Source organism: Bidens hawaiensis, unplaced genomic scaffold (assembly GCF_021521415.1).
Source record: "Bidens hawaiensis isolate Kalapana, Puna unplaced genomic scaffold, B.hawaiensis_p1.1 tig00000657_1, whole genome shotgun sequence".
Classification (NCBI taxonomy): domain Eukaryota; kingdom Viridiplantae; phylum Streptophyta; class Magnoliopsida; order Asterales; family Asteraceae; genus Bidens; species Bidens hawaiensis.
In genome coordinates, this window is record NW_027491039.1 from 1340881 (window position 1) to 1349471 (window position 8591).

Sequence of the window (8591 nt, forward strand, 5' to 3'; positions counted from 1 at the left end):
AGTTGTAGTTTGATTGTTATGGTCGGTTGTCAAGAATTGTAGTTTGGCGTGTTTAACGCGAGGGTTGAAGTGAATAATGACCAATTCAGCTTGGGGACACTTGGTTTGATGTACGGGCTGTTCAAAATTCATTTTTATAAGTTATGGGGCTGAATTGGTTGTCGGTTACTCCAACGGGTCGGTACAACGCACAATTGTGTTTATTGAATAGTTGGTGCGTTGTACTTGCGGGTTACCGACCCATTTGACTCGTGTGGTGTCGTGTGGACTTGTTGGCTGTGATTTTATCATAATGGGTCCACACGGGGCTGAGTTGGATGTTAACTGTGACAATCGTCAATTTCAGGTTAACTCCGTTAACTCAACTCCGTCAATTCAAACTTAAGATCACTGAATCTATAACGCACACTTCATTACATTTAAACTAGGGTTTAAATGACGCTTAACACTTACTACATGTGTAGTCTTTCGGTAATTGCACCGAAACTCAAACGAGTTGACGCAAACGATTGGTGAATAAACGAAAAACGTCAAAACAGTAATTATGTGATAATTATGTGTTAGACTTATGTGTTATGTGATAACATGGTTATAAACGTTAACTCAAGATGTAAGCAAGTTAGTTTAAGCTAGGAAAAGTAATACTTAGAAGTGGAGGGGCCAAAGTGTAACATAGTATTCTATAAATAATAATAATAAACAAACCCTAACTTATTATTATTCTTCTCCCTAACCCCGATCGGAAACCCAAGCCCCCTCCCCTTGGCTGCCGTCGACATACACTCACATATACACCATCAATTCAAGCTTTTGATTGAAGAATTAGGTGCTAGGAAGAACGCTAGAGAGAGTTTTTCAGTGACGCGCATCTTGGTGATTTAATTTGGGAATTTCTTCGCAAACAGTGAGTTTCACTTTCCCCTTTTAAACTGTTTTTAAACGCTTTTCACTTGGGGGAGATAACATACTCCGAAACGCATTTAAGATTTTGTTAATATAGATTATATATCACTTGTAAAGACTAAGTGGCAAACGCATTAACTAAAAGTCCTTCATAACATCGAACCGGTTAATATTTGGATAATAGCGAGTCACTGTTGAGTAGTACTACTGGGTTTGACAAACCCCACCCAACGTTAAACTCGACTGGATGTCGAGCGGGTGTAATCTTGGCTAAACACATACCATGGTCTGAATGACCTGGTGGCAAGGCAAATTGATAAACAGTCAGCTTCGGTGTCGAAGACTTAGTAATACTTGCTTTATAGGCTAGCTACCTATAGATATATAATTGACATAACACTATCTGGTAACGCAAAACGCTGTAACGCAAAACGCTGTAACGCAAAACGCTTAACGCAAAACGTTGAACGCAAACGCTAAACGATTTATTTTATATAAACTTGTGAACTCACCAACCTTGTGTTGACACTTTTAGTATGTTATTCTCAGGTAGCCGAGGCGGGCGCGCGGTTTAGGAACATGCATTGCTTGAAAACGCTTTTGTTATGCAAACTTATTTTTAACGGTTATTATTGGTTTTAAGTCGTCCTGCGTGACGCAACTTTTGGATAAAGGTTTTTACGCTTCCGCATTTAATTACTCGTAAACGTTTTCATGGTTTTGAAACTTTGTTTTATGGTTTGATTATAACTGATGATTCCGATCCTGTTAGTTCACACCATCTGACGGTAAAACTCCGTTAGTGGATTTTGAGGGTGTGACAGATTGGTATCAGAGCCATTGGTTATAGCGAACTAGAAGCTGCATGCATACTAGACTATAACCGCGACGACCCATTAGTTATAATGATATGCACTGCATAGAATTGTGTAGTCTTTGTTATCTTATCTCTTTACCTCTTTCACTCATACGCGCGCGCATACACGGCTTACCTGTAGGGATGTCGACGCCACCCTCATCATCATCTGATTCGATGACGCATGCTCACGGGAAGGAACCGCAGTTACCTACCGCATCGCCACCCCGAGTAGTCCCGGAACTCGAAGCTCCCGCACCGAAGAGGTACCGCCTATCCGGAGGCATATACGAAAACGACGTTAGCTGGGATTGGTACCCTAACATGATCAGGCGTATGGTCTATCGCGAACAAGTTCCCCCGTTACCTCACCCGAACCACCCTGCTTATCCCAACACCCTACCACCCATAACCGAACCTGTAGAGCGAGTTCTCGCAGCTGTTGTTTCATGCTTGGAGCGTGACGTGGGTTACATGCGCTATACGAGAGCGAACGTTTCCGGATTGTTAAAAGACGGAACCGAGACTAAGGAGGAGATTGCCCGCATGGCAGCGGCAATGAAGGAAATGCAAGAGGCTAGTGATCAACAAATGAATATTATGAGAAAGATGCAAGCCGAGATGATAGACTTGCAAGAGCAACTCCAAGTAGCAAGGACCCGAACCGAGATAGCTCTAGAGCGTTGCGATGTCTTACAAATGCAACTTGCTCAGAACGCAGCCGAGCCTGAGGCCGAGCCTGAAGAGGAACCTGAAGAAGATCCCGAAGAGGAGCCTGAGGAGGATCCCGAGGAGGAACCCGAAGAAGAACCAGCTGAGGAGGAGGCACACTCAGAGGTGTCCTCAGATGATGACATCTAGTGATGATGACACCTAGATGGAGGGGTTGTCTCCATCCGAACTATTATTTTCTATGATTTTAAGGATTGATTGGAAATACTTTGTAGCGAATACAATGGTTTTAATCATGATTTATTAATTAGATTAATATATGGTTGTGATGTGATGTTTTTTCTTATTTCTTTCTTACCTATCTTTTTATTACATGTATGGTGTGTTGTATATGAAAGAAAAATTCATGTTTAACATTTTATACTGTGATTCTAGGAAATGGCTGGAAGAAACGCTGGACAAGGACGTGGTAACATCAACTTGAATGCAGCTGAACTCCAAACTCTGCTGAACGACCATGCGGCGGCCGCTTTAGCCGCACATGTTCAGAACCAAGCTGGAGGTCCAAGTGGAACGTGTACCTTCAAGAACTACCTTAACTGCAAGCCCAGTACGTTTAAGGGCACCGAGGGAGCTATAGGCTTCCTGCGTTGGGCTGAGAAGGCCGAGTCGGCATTTGAGATGTGCAATTGTCCCTCTGCCAGTAGGGTCAAATTCGCTGCTGGAACACTTGAGGATTCTGCCCTCACTTGGTGGAATTCGAACGTGCAAATCCTTGGATTGGAACCGGCTAACGCGATGAACTGGGAGGAGTTCAAAAACATGATGCGAGAGGAGTACTGTCCGAGAGAGGAGATTTCGAAGTTAGAGTCAGAATTTTGGTCACTAAAGATGGTGGGCTCAGAAATCGAAGCCTACACTACCCGTTCTCACGAGTTGGCTGTGATGTGTCCGCGGATGGTGGATCCGCCGAGTAAGAGGATTGAAATGTACATTGATGGGTTAGCACCGCAGATTCAGGGCATGGTGACGTCTTCTAGACCAGCCACGATTCAACAAGCGATCCGTTTAGCTCACAAACTGACGGATCAAGCTGTGACCCAAGGTGCGTTACCACCTAGGGGTTCAACCGTTAAAGCCCGTGATAACCCGAGTCATGACAACAACAGCAACAACAACCCGAGCAGCGGAAAGAGGAAGTTTGACAACACCAGATCCTCATCCTCGAACCTCCCACCGCAACAACACTACCGTAAGCCCGAATTCACTCGGAGCTTTAACACTCAGAGTCACAACAACAATAACAACGGTAGCGGGCAGGGTTCGAGCGGATATGCTGGGAAATATCCGAAGTGCAATAGGTGCAACTATCATCAAGTTGGCCAGTGTGACTGTGTCAAGTGTCAGAGATGCGGAAAGATGGGTCACCAAGCGAAGGAATGTAGAGGAGACCTTGCGGCAAAGGGTGCTCCTAAGCCACCTACGACGACGAAGGGATGTTTCGAATGTGGGCAGGAAGGTCATTTCAGGAAAGATTGTCCCAAGCTGAAACAGAACGACAACAATGGGGGTAATGGAAGTGGCAGTAGTGGTGGAAGCAATGGCAAGGGAAGAGCTTTTGTGATTGGGTCGGGTCAAGCCCGCAATGATCCGCACGTGGTGACTGGTAAGTTCCCTGTGAACGATTGTTTTGCTTCTGTATTGTTTGACACTGGAGCTGATAGGAGTTTTGTGTCGAAAGCCTTTAGCCAACTCTTAGACTTAACTCCAACTCCGTTAGATGCTAAGTTTCCTGTTGAATTAGCTGACGGTAAGACTATAGTAACGACTCATGTACTTGCGGGATGTAAGTTAAAACTGTCAGGTCATGTCTTTGATATCGACCTTATTCCTTTTAAGCTTAGTAGTTTCGATGTCGTGGTCGGCATGGACTGGTTATCCGAGAACCGAGCGGAGATTATATGTCACGACAAGATAGTTCACATTACTACCCCTTCCGGCGAGATCATTTCGGTCCGAGGTGAGAGAAGCGGCATGACCACCAGCGTCATTACCCTTATGAAGGCGCAGAAGTATCTACGAAAGGGTCATCCGGCAATTTTGACGCAGATTATTGAGAAACCCGCGGAGGAGAAACGAATTGAAGAGATACCGATTGTGCGAGATTTTCCGGAAGTTTTCCCGGAGGATTTGCCTGGACTCCCTCCTATTCGTCAAGTCGAATTCCAAATCGAGTTGACACCCGGTGCAGCACCCATAGCACGAGCCCCGTATCAGCTCGCACCGGCGGAGCTTCAGGAACTGTCCACTCAGTTGCAAGATTTGTTGGATAAGGGTTTTATCCGACCTAGCTCATCACCATGGGGAGCCCCTGTCTTGTTTGTCCGAAAGAAGGACGGGACTTTCCGCATGTGTATCGACGACCGGGAGTTGAACAAGGTGACGGTCAAGAACCGTTATCCTTTACCCCGAATTGATGATTTGTTTGACCAGCTTCAAGGATCGAGTTACTACTCGAAGATCGATCTGCGATCTGGTATCACCAACTAAGAGTGCGCGAAGAAGATATCTCAAAGACGGCTTTCAGAACACGGTATGGTCACTACGAGTTTTCGGTTATGCCTTTTGGCCTAACCAACGCACCAGCCGAATTTATGGATCTCATGAATCGAGTATGCAAGGCGTACTTCGACAAGTTTGTGATTGTTTTCATTGATGATATTCTCGTCTACTCCAAGAACGAGGCTGACCACGAAGAGCACTTAAGGGTAATTCTGGAATTATTGAAGAAGGAACAACTGTATGCTAAACTCTCGAAATGTGAGTTTTGGCTTCGTGAGGTTCACTTTTTAGGACATGTGATCAACGAGAATGGTATCCATGTCGATCCCGGTAAGGTAGAGGCCATCAAAAACTGGGAAGTGCCTAAGACTCCGATTGAGGTGCGGCAATTCCTAGGACTGGCCGGCTACTACCGGCGTTTCATCGAGGGATTTTCAAAGATTGCTCAACCCCTCACCGCTTTGATTCACAAAGGCACTAAGTACAATTGGGGTGACGCGCAAGAATCCGCTTTCCAACTGTTGAAAACCAAACTCTGCAGCGCCCCTATTCTAGCCCTCCCCGAGGGAACGAAAAATTTTGAGGTACACTGTGACGCATCTATACAAGGTCTCGGTTGTGTGCTGATGCAACTCGAGAAGGTCATAGCTTACGCCTCTCGACAACTACGGGTTCACGAGAAGAACTACACGACCCATGATTTGGAACTTGGAGCTGTGGTGTTTGCTCTTAAGATATGGAGGCATTACTTGTACGGTACCAAGTTTACCATTTACACCGACCACAAGAGTCTCCAGCATATCTACGATCAGAAGGAGCTGAACATGCGACAGCGTCGTTGGGTCGAGCTGCTTAAAGATTATGATTGTGCCATCAAGTATCACCCTGGCAAGGCCAATGTAGAGGCCGACGCTCTCAGCAGAAAAGAAACAGATAAACCCAGACGAGTGCGAGCATTGCAACTCACGATTCATGCCAGCTTACCCGATCAAATTCGCGATGCGCAACTTGAAGCTTTGAAAGATGATAATCTTCCATCAGAACTCATGCGGGGCATGGACAAGCAACTTGAAACCAGATCGGACGGGGTCCGATATTTTGAGAACCGGATTTGGGTTCCACGATACGGAGAGTTGAGAACTCTAGTGATGGACGAAGCTCACAAGTCCCGATATTCTATCCACCCTGGCTCAGATAAAATGTATCAAGATTTAAAGGCACTTTACTGGTGGCCGAACATGAAAGCCGACATTGCCACCTACGTGAGCAAATGCTTGACTTGTGCCAGAGTCAAGATAGAATACCAGAAACCATCTGGTCTACTGCAACAACCGGAACTCCCAATGTGGAAATGGGAACACATCTCAATGGATTTTATCACGGGTTTACCTAAGACACCGACGGGATGCGATACCATCTGGGTGATCGTTGACCGGTTGACTAAGTCTGCACACTTCTTAGCGATTAAGGAATCGGACAAAATGGAAAGACTGACTCGCGTCTACATGAAAGAAGTAGTGTCTAGACACGGAGTGCCTGTCTCAATCATCTCTGATCGAGATTCTCGTTTCACTTCGCACTTTTGGAAGTCGCTGCAAAGCGCACTAGGCACCCGTCTTGATATGAGCACAACATACCATCCTCAGACGGATTGGCAAAGTGAACAAACTATTCAGACCCTGGAGGATATGTTGCGTGCTTGCGTGTTGGATTTCGGAAAAAGTTGGGAACCTCACTTACCTTTGGTAGAGTTTTCGTATAATAACAGCTACCACGCAAATATTAAAGCAGCGCCGTTTGAAGCGCTGTACGGACGGAAGTGTCGATCACCACTCTGCTGGGCAGAGGTGGGTGACAGCCAAATCACTGGTCCAGAACTGGTACTCGAAACTTCGGAAAAGATTGTTCAAATCCGAAATCGCATGGCAGCAGCACGAGATCGCCAAAAGAGTTACGCCAACAAGCGCCGAAAACCTCTCGAATTTCAAGTGAACGATCAAGTGTTACTCAAAGTCTCACCTTGGAAAGGTGTGGTTCGCTTTGGTAAGCGAAACAAACTCAACCCACGGTATGTTGGTCCTTACCGGATAACTGAGCGCATTGGTCCGGTGGCGTACCGACTGGACCTACCAACGAACTCAGTGGCGTACACAATGTATTCCACGTATCCAATTTGAAGAAAGGCCTATCTGATGAAACCCAAGGAGTCCCTTTGGAGGAACTGCAAGTTGATGAACAGTTGCGTTTCATTGAGGAACCAGTCAAGGTTTTGGATTGGGAAACCAAAACGCTCAAGCACAGCAAAATTTCAATCGTTAAGGTTCGATGGAACTCGAGACGTGGACCGGAGTTCACGTGGGAACGCGAGGATCAAATGATGAAAAAGTATCCTCACCTTTTTGAAGGGCTAACCAAACACCGAAAACCGCGAAACTCGGCAAACCGTCAGAAATCACCGGAGGTATGAATTAAATTTCGGGACGAAATTTCTTTCTACTAGGGGATGATATGACAAACTGAAATTTTTTTTTCTTACTCTTTTAGACACTCATCACGACTTGACTCAAATTTTCGGGACAAAAATTCTTTAACATGGGAATGATGTGACAATCGTCAATTTCAGGTTAACTCCGTTAACTCAACTCCGTCAATTCAAACTTAAGATCACTGAATCTATAACGCACACTTCATTACATTTAAACTAGGGTTTAAATGACGCTTAACACTTACTACATGTGTAGTCTTTCGGTAATTGCACCGAAACGCAAACCAGTTGACGCAAACGATTGGTGAATAAACGAAAAACGTCAAAACAGTAATTATGTGATAATTATGTGTTAGACTTATGTGTTATGTGATAACATGGTTATAAACGTTAACTCAAGATGTAAGCAAGTTAGTTTAAGCTAGGAAAAGTAATACTTAGAAGTGGAGGGGCCAAAGTGTAACATAGTATTCTATAAATAATAATAATAAACAAACCCTAACTTATTATTATTCTTCTCCCTAACCCCGATCGGAAACCCAAGCCCCCTCCCCTTGGCTGCCGTCGACATACACTCACATATACACCATCAATTCAAGCTTTTGATCGAAGAATTAGGTGCTAGGAAGAACGCTAGAGAGAGTTTTTCTGTGACGCGCATCTTGGTGATTTAATTTGGGAATTTCTTCGCAAACAGTGAGTTTCACTTTCCCCTTTTAAACTGTTTTTAAACGCTTTTCACTTGGGGGAGATAACATACTCCGAAACGCATTTAAGATTTTGTTAATATAGATTATATATCACTTGTAAAGACTAAGTGGCAAACGCATTAACTAAAAGTCCTTCATAACATCGAACCGGTTAATATTTGGATAATAGCGAGTCACTGTTGAGTAGTACTACTGGGTTTGACAAACCCCACCCAACGCTAAACTCGACTGGATGTCGAGCGGGTGTAATCTTGGCTAAACACATACCATGGTCTGGATGACCTGGTGGCAAGGCAAATTGATAAACAGTCAGCTTCGGTGTCGAAGACTTAGTAATACTTGCTTTATAGGCTAGCTACCTATAGATATATAATTGACATAACACTATCTGGTAACGCAAAAC